Here is a 17,255-nt window from a genome sequence, read left to right as displayed (position 1 = left end):
TGCGTGAATAATACGATTTCACAACTTATAAGGGAAGAGTAATATGAGGATTTTTCAATATGAAGATAAATGAACATTACTTTCTGCATGTTCGAAGTGTAGGTTCATATTTAATTCAGGAAACCAACAGGCTGTTTTTCTTCACGGTTAGCTCACTAAGATGATGATCAACAGTAAGTTACCTGATCGAGAGCTAACCAACTTACGAGTAAGACGCATTGATATTGTCTTCTAAATTGTCACAATGTTTAGTATTTTTACCCTTTCCAAAATAAAGCCATCATTTGAGATTTAAAAAAAAAATACAATTCGAAATGTTAGTGAGGTTCGAACACGAGATGGTAAGGTAGAAGTTTAACCCTGGGATCGCGCCACTAACAGGCCTCGTTCCCAGAATTCCTGACCTAATTAACGCATGCCCAGTAGCAGTATTGCAAATGGCGGCGGTTGTTATTGTTCGATGGCGTATGTGATACAAGTGACTTCGTAGGAAGGTTTAACACCTTTAAAGGTATTTATTTTAAAATTTATTCGTGACAAGGTCTTCTCCTTGGATTACTGAATTCAAAACAAGTAATGCGAAAGCGTTTTGTACAGTTTATCATGGTAGTATTTTGAATGTTTCGCAACAGCGTCGGGGGGTAACCTCGGATTAAGAGCATTTTAAAAAGATAAATTAAATTTCTATACTGATTGAAAAAACGTAATAGTTCATTCTACTTTTTACCCATTATTTTCAGAGTTTTATTTGATATTGTTCGAAGTGTATTGCGTGTCTGCTGTTTCATTTTTCTATACTGTGTTGTCCTTCAAAGCTGACAGTAGTCGGAACTCACTGGAGGTTGTGCGGTTCCGCCTCGTTTCTGGTCGCGACCTTATGGGCTCCACTCTCGAGGAGTTTTGCGTTCGTATTTACGGTAGTATAAAATATGAAATGATTTAATCGTTCAAGTTTATCTCGAACCCTGCCTTCACACGCCCGTTTGAAAACTTACCTTTAAAATGCAATGACCAGCACTGGTTGATAATCTCACTGAGCGTGGCAGGGTGTTAGCTTTAGGACTGTGCCGAAATTTCGGCCTCCTTTCAATATTCCAGATTTAAGATGTTGGCCTTATTTCATACAAACGGACTTCACAACCCATTGGAAGAGTGTTTCGCTCTATTCTTTGTATCTCCTTTTGTAGAAATGCTTGTTTGGTTATTTTTCTTTCTTCTTTGGGTTTCCAGTTTCCACCTCTTAACTCATTAATCTTGAGCAGAGAATATTGTTTAGTGAGATCAGTCAAGGCGTTCTAGTTTGTTGAACTGGCCAGTAAAGGAATAGAAGAGAACTATATCTTTGCTGTGTCTATGTGGTTGCATGAGTTTTAGTATAGTTTATGTTTGCTATTTTTTGTCCATATGTCATTCGAAGCTGTTGCTCATTTTTCTTCTCAAATTCTTTTATATAACAATATGTTTGAATGTCAGCCTATATACAAGCTCCAGTCATTTGTTTATACGTCCATGTGTGACATGATTTTTGGCTCTTGTTGTCTCCTCCTGACTATTATCAATAAAAACACTGTTAAAACCCACCTCATGTCAGGTAAGTAGAAGCAAGGTGGGGCAGGTCTCAGGCCAATCTGATTCTACTTTTAAAAGTGCTTTTTTTTTTTAATGATATTAAAATTTAATAAGACAGTGGCGGCAGTGGTTGTTTTCAGTATGTGTGTGGGGGTGTATATATGCAAAAGTTAACAGCGACTCTATTTTTAATGATCGAACTTAAAATGGATGATAGTCAGCCTGCCATGGAGTTGAAATCATTCTGTCTCCATTTATATTTTTACTTTAAAAAAAATTGTATTACTTTTCAATAAAATCAAAAAATTAATTTTTCCCGGGGTTGTTGCTGAAAAAAAAAATCAAGTTAGGAAGGTTTTGCTATTTAACCACTTCCTGTTTAGTTGATAATGTTTATTATTGCTTATATCTTCCTATTCGATGCTTATTTGTTTGTTGGTAATCCAGATATTTCGTAGTGTGGATTGTGTTTGCTGTTTAATAATCCCTCCATTTTGGGAATATGTCTCTAATTCTGCTTTGTTAACATCACTATTCTTGTGTACCCTAAAGGAGTTTTGACAGGTTGGCAGCTTTTGTAGTCGATGAAATCTTAAGTAATTTTTTTTTTCTATTCAAATGCTGAATTCTGAGAGTTGTCAACTTCCGCTAATGAAAATAGATAATTTACTTTACGTTATAATTTGAAATGTTTTCCAAATCAATCTGAAAGCCTGAATTTCAGATTCGTTCTTAAACCTGTTATTATTGTTGCTTTGTTTCTCTCTCAGCCAAATATTTATGACAGTTTTTTTTTTCATGAATCCACTGAATTTATAATAAAATGGAAGTCATTAACAAAAGTTGGTTCGGTTAATGATTACAGATATTAAAAAAAAACAACAAAAACTTATAATATATTATAAATTACCGTGATAATTTTGTTTTTCAAACTAGAGTACATTAAATTTTAGGTATTTGTATCTATAAAAAGCTTTGATATCTCGATTCTCAAAACAGATCTTGAATTAATTGTTTTCAATTTGTATCTTAATTAGTAATACTGATTATCTTTTTCTGTATCCAACCATTCATGGAAATTTTGTAGGTCCAAACAAGTTAAATAATATTTGTAGCTAGTAATTTATCATTGAACTAAGTTGCATATCACTCATTCTGGTCGAGCTTATGAAAGAGCCTCTCTGTGATCACTCGATCTGCTAGAAGTAGCATCCAAAATAGACAGGTTGGTCACGGGTAGAATGCGGTTGGTCATGTCTTCTCGATCACGGTTGACTCGGTGCTTAACAACAGACAGTAACATTTATGTTGACAATGTTACCCGGTTGTTCAACCGTCAATATTGATTACAAGTGAAAATAAATTTAGTCTTAGATTGTAATAAATTCAACATTTTGAAACATTTTATATAAATATCGTTGTATATTAATTTTTATTGGATATATTTCACTATTCTAGACTATTTCTATCGACGACTTTTTCTCATTTTGTTTCAGTTTCTACAAGTAGTTAATAGGTTTTCCCCTTCTCCCATTAAAATAAAATTAAGACTTGGAAAGACAAAAAAACAAAACAAACTCTCATTTATTATAACTGGTCAGTTAGTATATGTACTGTTGCAAAATGTTCAGATTGTTTGGTATTAATAATATGAAAGAAATGTATTTCATGTAGGTCATCATATATTGCCTAAATACTGAGCAGCCAATGCTGGACCTTCTATATGTTCATCCTGTAGGCTAAATTATGATAGAATTCTTTTAATTAATCAGTGAGCAAAAGTCAATATCTAAAAACAATACGTTTGAATTGTCTATTTGAGGTACCTTTAACCATTTTCGTGACTAAATGGCTAATGAAATTTATATATAGCATATGAACTTCTATAATTTTGAAAATAATGTTAGGGGATATTATCAAAGCAACTAACTTCATTGACTTGAAGTTGATATTTGAAAGATTAAAGTTTTATATAAAAAGTTTAAATATCACTTTAAAATGGATCGATTGGTATCAGAAGAGTTAAATATGTGTGTTGTATAATTTTATTCAATTTTAGTTGAAGAGCCAGTTCATTTTGTTGTGTACTGTAATGTCTCAAATATTTGAAGATGCCACGTTATATTTGTTAAATGAACAATTGTTTTAAATTTGGGACTTTCAGCTTTGTTGGAAAGTTCACTTTAACAAGAAGTCCATGTATAGACTCCATTTCACAAACATCACCCAGGTTTGACCCACATATGTACCAGGTAACTAAGAGGGAAAATGTAGGACATAAAACATTTTTTGTTTTTGCAATTGAATTATAACTGCAGCTTCCATTATATATTTTAATGAAATAGTATTTCTGTCATTTATAATTGACTAATTTCATAAAGTATCATGCTACTTGCATAAAGGTTGGTCTTTTCCTTGTATGTATTGTGTTTTAGTTTTTAGAATAGGTACATTGTATCTCTGCATGTTAGAGGCATGATAAGCATCCACTATATAAATCACTACTTCAAGAAGTTCTACCCAACCCATGTCAACATGAAATGAAGGGGCAGATGTAAAAATGAGTATGACAGTAAGGATGTCCTAAGTTTTGCAGCATCTTTGATGCATTTAATTCTTCAAGGCTCATTCAACAAAGCTGTGCATAGAACTTTGGTGGTAATTTTGATAGTACTGTATAATTGACAAATGTCTCAGATTGCAATGCTGAATGCACATCCTTCTATGATTCTGAAGAAAGCAACAATAAAGCCATACTGAATCTAGTCTCCTTCAATCACCACCTAAGAAATGAGGAAATTTGTGATGCCTCAATGAATTAAAATATAAAATTCTATTTCTTCGATTTGTAGCTGGATGTCTGACACAGTTTCAATGCAAAACCGTGTTTTATTGATATGAGAAAGTATATGTGAAGTAGTAAAAAAAAATCTTTTGCTAGAAAAAAAAGTTGCAGTAATATAGCTTATTCGGGAATGGGTAGTTTGAGCCTTAGTGGAGAGTAAAGGATGTCTGAGTTATAATTTGAGCAGTACAAGAGAACAGAAACATCTGTACTGGTCTATAGGTAAAAATCATGTTATATCAAATTCAGTAATACATGAACATTCTGAATTCAAATCATGTGAAGGTTAATTTTGCTTCTGTCATTCTGATGCTTCATTTAAGTGCCAGGTCAGCTGAATTACCTATATCCTTCCACAGAGTTTATGACCTTGTGCTTTGTGTTAGAAATCTATATTTAATAGGAAAAATAAGTTGGAATAACCAGTTGATTTGAGTCAGCGAGGTCTTGTGATCAGTTTGGCCAAGTATCATGTTTTCTATTTAAAATTCATTGGATTTGAGCGGTAATATTTAAGTTGGTGATTTAAATGTGTTGCAAGTTTAACCTCTTGACAATGATGCAGAGCTAATTAAATCAGCGATTTGTTTTTTTTTTTTACTTTTCCAAAATGTATACTTTATTGTAATAAATAAATAAAACAAACACTTGGAAATTTCATAACAGCTTATTGATGTTTAAAAAAAATATCATTCTTGATCATAAAATGAAATCTCAAGGTAATTTTTGATTCACAACAATTAACAATCAATTTTCCTTGTTCTTTTACTTAAAAAGAAGGAAGCAGCATTAATTGATTAAAAACTATGAAGAAAATATTTCTAGTAATGAGATGAAATGAAATATGTATTTTAAAAAAAGTCCTTCAGCAGAACTCTACATGTACTTTCTCTGATAACTCAACAGTGATTGATTTCATGCACAAACTAGGTTAATGTAGGCTTGTCCCATAATAAAGAAAGAAAATAATAATCAATGGGGCAAATGTTCTGTGAAGCCTTAAAAGTTGATTCTACACTTTGACTAAGTGAATAGTTTCATATCAATAAAATAATAGATTGGTCAATCATGTTGAAGTTATCCTAATCCAATATGTCCTGTTAAAAAAAAAAAAAACCCACAACGCAGGAGTAGCTGTGTGGTAAGTAGCTTGCTACCAACCACATGGTTCTGGGTTCAGTCCCACTGTGTGGCACAGTGGGTAAGTGCCTTCTACTACAGCCTCAGGCCGACCAAAGCCTTGTGAGTGGATTTGGTAGATGGAAGCTGAAAGAAGCCCGTCGTATATATATATATATATATATACACACACACACACACACATATATATATATATGTATATGTTTGTGTGTCTGTTTGTCCACCCAACATCGCTTGACAACCGATGCTGGTCTGTTTATGTCCCCGTAACTTAGCGGTTCGGCAAAAGAGACAGATAGAACAAGTACTAGGCTTGCAAAGAATAAATCCTGGGGTCGATTTGCTTGACTAAAAGCAATGCTCCAGCATGGCCGCAGTCAAATGACAAACGAATAAAAGAATTTGTTACTAATGTGTTTTCTCAGAGAATGAATCTTTAGATAACTCAAAGGTTTCAGTTTATTTGAAGTTGAAAGTTTAAACATTTTCTAGAGTTTTAATAAATAATTTTTGCCTGCTTCTTAAATTGATATTAAAATACGAACATGACCGCAGCCACTTGGCTGAAACACATAAATAAATAAATAGAATGATTGAAAGTAAGCAGGTTCATTTTGCTCTGCTAATATATGGTAAAAGCACTAAGTTCTAGATCTGTCTAAATATGGTGATATCACTTAATGTTTCACATTTTTATTACTTCAAATTATTCAGTTTATTCTATTGTGATTGTCATTTTTCAATGTATTGCCATTTGAAAATAATAGGATTTATGTCCTGTTCTATAAGTTGCATTGATGTTTAGAGCAGCACTTGCTCCAGACAAATGTTTCTGTACCTAACATACTCAAATTTTGTAATTTCTGTTGGGTTTTGTGAATTTTGGTTGAACTCATCTTCAATAGTTTTCTCATTGATTATCAATAACATACACACATAGACCTATAATCTTAGTTTTATTCAACATATTCCCATAAATCTTTTATATTTCTTTCTATATCACATCCTGAGAAAGCCTATTTTTATTGAGTGAAACTAAATCAAGGATTGATATTATAATCTGAACTGACAGGGAGGGCTATAGTGGCATTCATGTTAGTAAATAGCAGATATTAATGCTATTCAGTGCTGAACTCAACTGTTCTGAATTTAGATTCTGCTTGGATCAACTTTACTTTCTCATCTTTTCAAAATGTATAAAGATGTATTGATTATATAAACAATGTTCCCCTCTTGCAAATTTTGCTTTGTTCCTAGTAAAAGGAAAAAGATAACTTAGATCAGAACTGTTGATTAATAATGGTAAGCAACTGGTACATAAGAATCCAGTTTCAGTTTCTTTTTGACATTGTATCACTTCCTTTATGTTTCAGATCTATTTGAAGTAAGGCTTAAGCCTTCTTGGTACTTTTGTCTTGTCAGAAGAGATCAGTAAATCTTAAGATCCATTTAACTTCAATAAATGTTATTCAGTCTGAACAAGTAGTGTTGACTAGCACTTTGATTGTTGCTAAGGAATGAAGAGAGACTGATTGTTTTACTGTAATGAGGTACTATGGTTGTGATATTAAAGTTGGAACTGCTGTCAATTTAGGTCATGGCCTGAAACCATACCATGTTACTTCTTCCAATAGTAGCTGAAAAGCAGGTATCATAACTATATTTCTGTTCAGTAAAAGAGAGTTATGCATATTTTTCAACTGTGAAGGGCACGAATGTAGCAATTATATATTATCAAATTTCCTTAACTATTCTCTTGATTTTCCAAAAGTTTTTCTCTATGAACACAGCAATGTTAGCTGTAACTTAATACTTGAATTTTTGTTCAGTTTTGCAAGAAATCAATTCCTTTGATTTACCTTACCCCCAAATAACTTGGTAGGATATATCAATGTCATCTTTTTTTTTAATGAGTTAACTTTGTGCCAAGTTCATATTTGCAGTTTTCTGAGATTTTAAACCAGAGCTTGCATATTTTTCTCAGACCCAATTTTATGCAGTTGGTATGAAAAATGTTTTGTGTGAAAATCTATTCATTTCTATAGTTTCATCAACAATTTATAAACAACTTGTTTTCAAACTCAGAGTTGCATATCTAGTGTTTCTCTTACATTTAATTTGTCTTGTTTCTTGGTAGTTTTCTTATAAAGTTAGTTGATTCAATAAAATGTAGTCCTAGAGCCAACAATATTAAAGAAAGGTTAAAATTAGTTTTGAAGATTCTCATAATTTTCAGTTTGCAGTATAATATTATGATTACTAAACACCTTTCTCCTTGATAGCATACAACATTATATAACTCATTCTCTGGCAGTGCTAGCTAATTTTTTTTTAAAGAAATATACTTTTATTTTATAGGTTACTGCTAAAAGTCTCAATTCCCTAGATATTGACATACAAGGCCCTCTGGCATCTGATAAAAAAAAAAAATATCAATGATACAATAAATTTACTGTATTTGCAATTTTGTTTTTATTGTATACTTTTGGATGAGACATATTCCAAATGACAGTGTGATAAAGGAAAAGAACAAAATTTTTCATTTTGTTTTAATATCCACTTTTCCCTGCTTACATGGGTCAAACAGAATTGATTGAGGCAGATATTGCATGTCTTGATGTCCTCCCTCTTGCCAACGCTCACCTATTTCCAAGCAAGGTAATATTTCCTTATGGTGAACATGTTTATACAGATCAGAAATAAATGGCTTGGCTTTTTTAGAGCTATTGTATGATGTCAAAACAAAATGCACTCACGTGCTTACACACTTGCGCGCGTGTATATATATATATATATGCGTATGTGGTAGTTAGAATTCGTTGAGGTAGATTTTTTATGGTTGGATGTCCTTCCTGTCGCCAACCTTTACCTGTTTCCAAGCAAGGTCTTATGTGTGTGTGTGTGTGTATATATATATATATATATATATATATATATATATAATATCATCATCATCATCGTTTAATGTCTGCTTTCCATGCTAGCATGGGTTGGATGATTTGACTGAGGACTGGCGAACCAGATGGCTGCACCAGGCTCCAATCTCGTCTAGCAGAGTTTCTACAGCTGGATGCCCTTCCTAACGCCAACCACTCCGTGAGTGTAGTGGGTGCTTTTACATGCTACCGGCACGAGGGGAAATCAGGCGATACTGGCAATGGCTACGCTCAAATGCTGTTTTTTACGTGCCACCTGCACAGGAGCTAGTCCCACGGCACTGGCAATGACCTCACTCAAATGTTTTTTCACGTGCCAGTAAGGCGACGCTGATAATGATCATGCTCAAATGGTGCTATTTATGTGTCACTTGCACGGTGCTGTTAGCGCTCCACAGGCATGGGTGCCAGTCATCGAATTTGGTTCAATTACAATTTCGATTTCACTTGCCCCAACAGGTCTTCGCAAGCAGAGTTTAGTGTCCAATGAAGGAAAGGTTGGCATGGGTGCCAGTCGTCGAATTTGGTTTGATATATATATATATATATATACATATATATATATATCCATATCCATAGTTCAGTTAAAAAAGGTTTCTAGTTTGAATGTAGCCTTTGGATTCTTCAAATCCAAGAACATACCTTATTTATGATTATGGATCAGATTTATCAAAGTCTAGTGTAGATGCTACAAATATACACACTATAGATGAAGTTAATCACCCAGAAAATTATAATGTCCAATATATTGTCCGCATTCATAACTGAATTTCTTGTTCTTGCACATATAACCAATTTTACTTATTTGTGTGATTCTTTGTTATATTTGTGTGATTAACTGTGATATATATATATTTTTTATCTGTTATTCAATGGGAGAACAATCTAGAGCAAGAAGCAAGCCTCTAGAAAAGGGTCTAAAAACCATTTTCTATTCCTAGTTGAAGCTACTTAAGCTGCTGCTGCTTGTGCAAAAGACAAACATCAGTTTCATTTCCTTCTATAAATTTCTAGCCCTGTATTTAATAAAGTAATCTAATATTGCAAGCCAATAGAGATTCTGCGTGGATACTCAACCAAGTAGAAATAACCAAATCTCCTTCAAATCTCACCTATCTTAAATAAAAAACACCTCAGACCATATGGATCCTGATATACCAAAGTCCACTCTGTGGAGTGGTTGGTGTTAAGAAGGGCATCCAGCTGTAAAATCCCTGCCAAAACAGACACTGTAGCCTAGGGTAGTTTTTCTACTTGGTCAACTCCTGTCAACTATCCTACCCATACATGCATGAAAGATGGATGTTAAACAATGATGATATGGTCAATGCTGGAGCACTTTTAATCATGTTCTGACCTTTGTTAATCATAATATTGATATTTATCTTTTATCAGTTTTATAAATTAATAAAAGGCTCTTTTCATGATTTATATTTTACTAATTGTCTTTCTAGGGTTTATAAACGAGTAAGAGCCAAGTACTGAGCTTGATCTAATCAACTGTATCCCCCCTCCTTAGTTTGTGGTCTTGTTCCTTTCTTAGTTATCATATTTGATTATTTGTCAATAATTGTCAACTGAAAGAAATTATATAAGTTAAATTAATGTTGTGAAAAGTAATTTGTTGAAGCAGAACTATAGAGGTAGTCAATTGATTGACTGTAGAAGCCCTACTTTTAGCATAAGTATGATGCTCTGTGGTTTAGAGAACATAAACCATATGGTAATTTGTAGAGGGAAATGTTGCTGTTACATGAACAGGTCAAGTATCTACCTGGGAGTTCTCATAGACTTATGAACATAGGTGATATATACTGATAAACCTTGCTTAATGCTTTATTATAAATAAAATAATAAGCATAAATATTTGTGAAAAAACAAACACACACACACACACATAAGTAAAACTAAAGCTATACTAAATCACACAAAGTTTTTATGCAAAAATATTTAACTGTATGACAGCTAGCACTTGTGTTTGGAGAAACATGGTCCACGAAGGCCTTTTTTACACTTCTGACACATGGTCCTGGACCTTTTTCATCCCCCAGGCATTCTCATGTCACTACAGACACAACAATCTTTTTCTTTGTCTTGAGGGATGGTGACCATGCCTCTAGTCTCCTCAGAGGGTCCATGTAATCCTTGATCAAGGCCATAACAACTAAAACACAAAACCTGTATCAAGGTATGACATGTCAGTCTGATGTGTGTTCCTTGTAAAGTATATATGAGTTCAGTATTCTGGAGAGAATGTTGAAAGTTATTTTTTTCCAGTATTTTAGTGTCCTTCTCTTGTCTAGATAGCTATACAGCAACATGTCGACATGGTCTACCCCTCCCATGTACTTGTATGCAAGCACAGAAAAGAGGTTGCCAGCATGTACTGCAAATCCACAGGTTTGGCCTCGTCTTCTCACTTCCACCTGCTGACTCTCAACTTTCTCCTTGGTAGAGTGCAACAGCACAGCATTTTTTTTTTGGGGGGGGGACTTCTCGTGGAATGTTGTGACCAAGATTTGTTCCACTCTGAAGTTAAGACTCTCGCCTGGTTTTAGCTGTACTTTTAGGTCTTTTGAAAGCTCCTTTCTGTTTTTCTGAACTGTTCTCGTGATGTGGTTGCTGTTTCCAGTCAGTTCATGGACTAAGGGCATTCTGGTAAAAAACTGTCCACAAAAACAGGATATCCTTTGTCAAGATAGTTCCCAAACCTCAGCAGCTCCGTAACAACATGATGGGACAGACCTGTTTCATTTTCTGTCTTGCTTACCTCTGTAGACAAAGCCCAGTAGATAAGCTGAAACAGTCACTCAACATTCACAACTTGATGTCCCATTTGTGGTGATGCTTGTTGGGCAAATACTCCATCAGCTGAGTTCTGTTCTTTGTCCCTGTCAAATTTTCTTCAACACATACTTCTCTGTTGTGAATAGTGGTGACGAAACATCCTATTTGCATGGTCAATGATTGGAGAAAACTCTGTACAAAGATCATAGTTCACGTCTTGAGGACCTGGTTTATTCCTATTATCCACCATGTGAAAAAATTTCAACACAAGTTCAAACCTGCATCTGGTCATCAGCTGGTTGAATCAGGGTGTAGTTTGTGATGTCAAATGAGACCAATAGGGTTTGATGGTTGGTTTTCTCAGTAGCCCCACATTGAGAATTGCAGTAATGAGTGCCTTTATCTCTGCACCTGATGTTGGGGTCCATTTCCTGGTGATTGATGTAAGTTTCAGTCTGGTTTTGGCCAGAAACTGTCTTGCATAACAGTTTGTCTTTGTCAAGAAAAGTTTTGTCAATGAGTCTGTCAAAAACAGCAGGAAATCTGCAACAGGAGCACTTTCTTTTGGTGGCATGTTTTTTGGTCCAGTGGACTCAAACTAGTAGGGATCATCATGAATCCAGTTCAGTATCACGGATACTGAACCACGGCATCGGTCCAGAATAACTCTCTTCTTCACATTGTTTCACTTTTCACAGATTCTTCAATATTCTCATCTGTGCCTTTTTCAAACTCACCAGAATCATTTGTATCAAACTCACTACTTGCCTCATAACTTTCATCAGAATTGCTCATCTTTGCAGTGGGTACTTATAGGTAAAAATGAACAGAAACTCACTAAATGCTTTGGGGCAAAAATGGCAACTTTGTCAATATTGCACAACAGGAAATACATCTACTGAAAGATGATCTCTGACTGTCTATTACATTTCAAAACCAACCATTTATTTCATTGGGTTGATGGATTGACTTCAAAGTCCTTTCAGCTTATATCACTTGGGCTGATCAATCAGCCCAGGTGTCCCAAGAGGTTTAACTCTTGGTTTATGTATGATTATAATTTTTTGAACATGTAATCTCTTTTAATATTCACATATTCACATTTACATCTACTCTGTTTAAATCAGTTCGTTCTCTGAATCGGGTTTGAAGTAGGAATCTTTATTTCTAATATGAGGTTGTACCAAAAAGTTCCCAGACTAGCTCTGTAACACAGTGAGAGCTAGCAGTGACCTTCATGAGACAGTGTGCTGAGTGACATTGCTGTGTTTACTTTGCAAGTTGTGAAATTTGTGTTTTTGTGTATGTTGTAGTGTGTGATTTTGTCATGGACAGGAACAAAGAGCCAACATGAAATTGTGTGTTAAACTTGGGGAATCTTCTACAGAGACATTGAGCATGCTTTTGCAAGCTTATGGCGACAAGGCAATGGGTCTTATGTAATGTTTCAATGGCATAGGCCCTTCAAAAGCGAGAAGACGATGAGCGGTCTGGAAGACCTGACAAAAGTGTCATCCCCCTGAAATGTAGTATTGTCATCGAGAATTTGTCCACCAGGGCCAGACCATCAATCGAGAGTTCTACTGTGACATATTGGAAGTGTTTGAGGGAGGATATTTGGCGTAAGTGACCGGATCTGTGGAGTGCGAAGTATTGGGTTCTTCACCAAGCTCTTTTCACTCATGTATTTCTCACCAAAAACAACATGGTATTGCTTCTACACCTGCCCTGTTTGCCAGATTTTGCACCTGTGGACTTCCATCTCCTCCCCAAGATGAAAATGCAGCTCAGATGTTGCTGTTTTAACACTTGTCGAGATCCAGAGTGAATCACAGAAGGTTTGTGACTCATTTATGGAAAATGACTTTGAGGCAGGATTTCAAAAGTGGTAGGAACGCTGGGACCAGTGTATTGCTCTGCAGGGTGACTATTATGAAGATGATGTTAAAACTTAGGTAACTAAATTATTTTTTGTTAAACATAACTAGTCTGGGAACCTTTTCATACCACCTCATGTACACTATGAGTAATAATGCTCTTATCCACTATGTTGCGAACACACACTTCCAGGAATAAGATATTTGATGATGATGGGAGATCAACTCAATTGAAATGAAGTACTGATATTAAAAAAGGAAGTTTTATTTTTAAAGATGAAGTTAAAAGTCTTACAAATTATATTTGTATTAATAGTAATTCATTGCAGACATTCAAATATGTATGGAAAAATAGTACTTAGAGTAGGATATCAAATACAGTGGATTGTCTTTTCTATAAAGCATATTCTAAACAGGCTGTTTGGTTGAACTTCCTTTTAATTTGGATACACTTGTTTCATTCCTGTTTACAAAATGTTTTCTGTTGAAAATCTGTTGAACATTCCATTTTATGTCAGTATCTAGGTATATTAGTTTTCTGTGAAGAATATTAGTTTATAAGTTAGCAGTAGGAAAATTTGGAATTATCAGAATCTTAGTGTATACAGTCTGTAACAAGAAACCTTCACATTTTTGATATATCATGAAGACAAGTGAATCTGGATTATACAGAAACTATTTTACTATTGCACATACTCCATACCTATTGTTAAAAAAACAACCACCCTTAAAACATCAAATTTCATGTACTTTTTGTTCCTAAACTTGTAGCTTTCATTTGCTTGTGTAATTGTATATGTTCTATGTTAGGTACTTCTTTGTATTAGCAAGTTATAAGAGATTTGTTTTCAATTGTTTGAAGATACTGGTTCTGTCAAATTCTTCATCAAACCTTCAGAAAATGCTATATACTGTATGAATACATACTATATATACTAAAATATAATAAATGTTTGTTTAGCTTTTATTTTGCTTTTAGGACTTATCAGCTTGTCCTTTCTTAACCATTTATTTACCCCATGTTATCCCATCCTTTGTAAATCTTCTTTAATGATTTTTGTTCACAATTTTTAGGACTTCTTGTGAACAAATAGGCTGTCCCTAAATTAATTTTGGTTCTTAATGTAATGCAGAAGCAATGCAGATGAGTGGATAAAATATTAACCCACCTGTTCATGGATCATGACTTCAAGTCTACTGCAAGTATTCTGTTTCTAGGCAAAGCACTTTAATCTTAGGTGCTCATTAGCTGTTGGAAATAAACATGTTGATTTCTATTATGGACAACATGGACACAGGCACAAGTGTGTGGTTGGTAGTTCACTTTGCAGCTCCTAGTTTGATCCAACTGTGTAGAACATCATAATTATCCTCAGGTTGACCAAAGCCATGTAAAATTTGGTAGATGCAAATGTTGTGGAAATCTGTCAGAGGCACTGTTTCTGTTCTAGGATAGTAGGACCAATCCATTCTCTCTTTAAACACCACCATCTGCCTTTAGTGTAATCCATTTTGTTGCAAACATTCAAGCCAAGTTTCGAGTCAGATGATAACTTCTTTGCTTCTCTTTTGTCTCAGAGGCCCTATAAGAAAGGTAATGAGCACCGCCCTTCCTCCTATGATTAAGCCCATAAAAAGGTATCAGTGAATTGCTCTCACAATACAGATTTGATTCCCTGTCAAAGAACTGCTTCTTCAAAGTTCTTTGGATTGAGATAAGTGTCATATTTTCCAATGTCTCTTCTCACATTGACTTCATACTTGTGTAAGGAATCATTCATATTTCTAATTAGGTCCCTATCTTCACTACACTACATTATTACTACTAGTTTCTTTACTCCTGAAAGATAGAAAACTAAGTTCCCTCAAAAACTTAGGCACTGATAAATCAGATCTATGATCAAATGGCAATGCAGCTATGACCATCTCATTTTTCTCAGGCATAGTGTATCTAGAGTTATTTTATCCAATGTATATGTACCTTTTAAGATATTGAGGTGTAATGAAGAGGATTTGATTGCTGTTTCTGGCAGGTTGAGTGATCACATAGAAGCTCCTTCATTGGCTTGTAGTAGTAATATGAGGTTCAAAACTCAGCACTCTTCATAAATATTTTGTGACAATTTAACCATTGTAAAGCATAAAGTAGTAAATAGTTATAATACTGTTTAGTTTTAATCATTAGGTGTAAGCCCAATCAACTGGAATTTGTGAACATATCTGTTTGCATTTGCTAGTAACTTAATACTATCTTTGAATTTGTACATGTTTTAGAGGAAAATTTACGCTTGCCTTTTTTTTGATATTTTGATTTGCTCTTTTAGTTTACAAGTTGATATTATTAGAAATTCTCTGGAATAAATACTGTTGATTGGTTTACAAAGCAGGCCTCATGTTTATTAAACTAGTATAAATGAATATATATAGTCATTCAACCTTCTGCAAATAGCAGCCAAATTTCTTGCCAATCACATCTTATAATCTTAGACAGATGAAGGTTAGTGTAGTCTTATATGCACTATGCTGAAATAAAAAAGTATGATATACTATAGGTCTAGTCAATTGATGCTGACTTGAGAAACAACAGAATTGGTAAAATGGACAAAATGCCTTGTGATATTTAGTTATGTTATTTTATATTGAGTTCCAATCTGTTGGGATTGACTCTGCCTTTTAGCCTTTTGAGGTCAATAGAATAAGTACCATTCAATTTGCAACCTTGTTCCTATGTTAGAAAGCATTTTTTCACACAAACTAGAAAATAATTTTATTTATGTACTATATTTAAGTTAAGATTTTCTGTTGAAGCTTTCACTTGAATAATATGTTATGTGATTAGGTATAGAGGTAAACACATTCTATTGTAGATTCATTTTATCTATTTTTTCCCCACTAAGATATATAAGTTGCAAAATGTTAATTTACCACTGGGAAAAAAGCTTATTCCTAAGATGAGATATTAAATCAGGTAAAACAACAGTGGTAGTTAAGTTGATCAAAGGCTAGAATAGGAATATTTGGTACTGTTATATTGACACAGTAAATTACAAGTACATTGTTGCATATGATTGATTGCTAAAATATATGAAGCAAATCTCTTTTGAGAAATTAAAGTAATGAGCCAACTAGGATATCATGAAGTGACTTAGAAAAGATGTGGGTGTTTTTTCTAGGAAGATGTGTTTTAAAGGTATTTGACAACCAACTTCTGGGATGTTAGTTCATGTCTGCTGTTTTGTTGTCTCTGTATGTCATTTTTTATGTTCCTATTCATACAGCTGCTGGAAAATATACATACCCATCTCTTGTGAGAAAGATTTCCTTCTTCATACCATTACCAGCACTTCTAGAGCTGAGATCCTTTGTTTGGCTTGAGAAGACATTTTTATATAACAGATATGTATTAGCTTCTTAATGAAAGGTTTCAGTTGTTTGTTTTACAAATAGAATTTATACAAAGTTTGTTCATGTATGACTAGAATGTTTTTTTTTTATACAGTATTTTATTATAATATTAGAAAGAACATTTGATTGGAAACTGATCTTTAAATAGAGATTCAACATAGTTTGTATCAAATTTGTTGCTGTGTTGATATTTAATGAATGAGGTTTCATTATAAGTCTTCTCTTCCTCCAAAAGTTACTGGTGATGATCTTTTAATAGATAATTTTATTTTGTCATTGCTTAAACTATTGACTTTATGAATTAAGATATTTTAGTATATGAACTTTATCCCCACCCCCTCTACCTAAAATGCCTGATTATTGATTACATTTGTCTTTCATAGTAAACAGTTGGTCTTGGATAATATTAAGAAGTCTCATTAAGATTTATTTTGAACCACAGTTGTTTCTGCTTGTGTGCTGAAGATGGAAGCATCCATTACATGTGTAGAAACTTACTTTATATTAATTTTTGACATACTTTTGTTACCAACTTAGATCTGACATTATTGTTGCAAATGTCTCATTTGAGTTATAATATTTTTGAGATCTTGTCTCTAAAAAGTTATTTGTGAGTTTGTAAAAGCTGGATGTGAACTTAATGAAAAGCACATGAAATTTTTTTTTTTTTTTACTATTGATATTTCTGAATGGTAT

At 33.8% G+C, this 17,255-nt stretch overlaps 1 protein-coding gene across 3 annotated transcripts in view; it reads left to right on the top strand.

Moving 5' to 3' along the window:
• Positions 1-421: 421 nt before the first annotated feature.
• The window catches only part of LOC106875131 (serine-rich adhesin for platelets), a 99,834-nt gene continuing 83,000 nt past the window's right edge, over positions 422-17,255 (top strand). For 2 of the 3 annotated variants that reach the window (XM_014923119.2, XM_014923116.2), the window contains exon 1: positions 422-511. The gene's annotated coding sequence lies outside the window, so the exon portion shown is untranslated. The remainder of the gene's footprint in view (positions 512-17,255) is intronic. The other variant, XM_014923118.2, reaches the window with a different exon arrangement.

Source organism: Octopus bimaculoides, chromosome 4 (genome assembly GCF_001194135.2).
Source record: "Octopus bimaculoides isolate UCB-OBI-ISO-001 chromosome 4, ASM119413v2, whole genome shotgun sequence".
Lineage (NCBI taxonomy): Eukaryota > Metazoa > Mollusca > Cephalopoda > Octopoda > Octopodidae > Octopus > Octopus bimaculoides.
The sequence above is the reverse complement of the archived record's forward strand: the minus strand, read 5'-3'. Positions and strand labels throughout refer to the sequence as shown.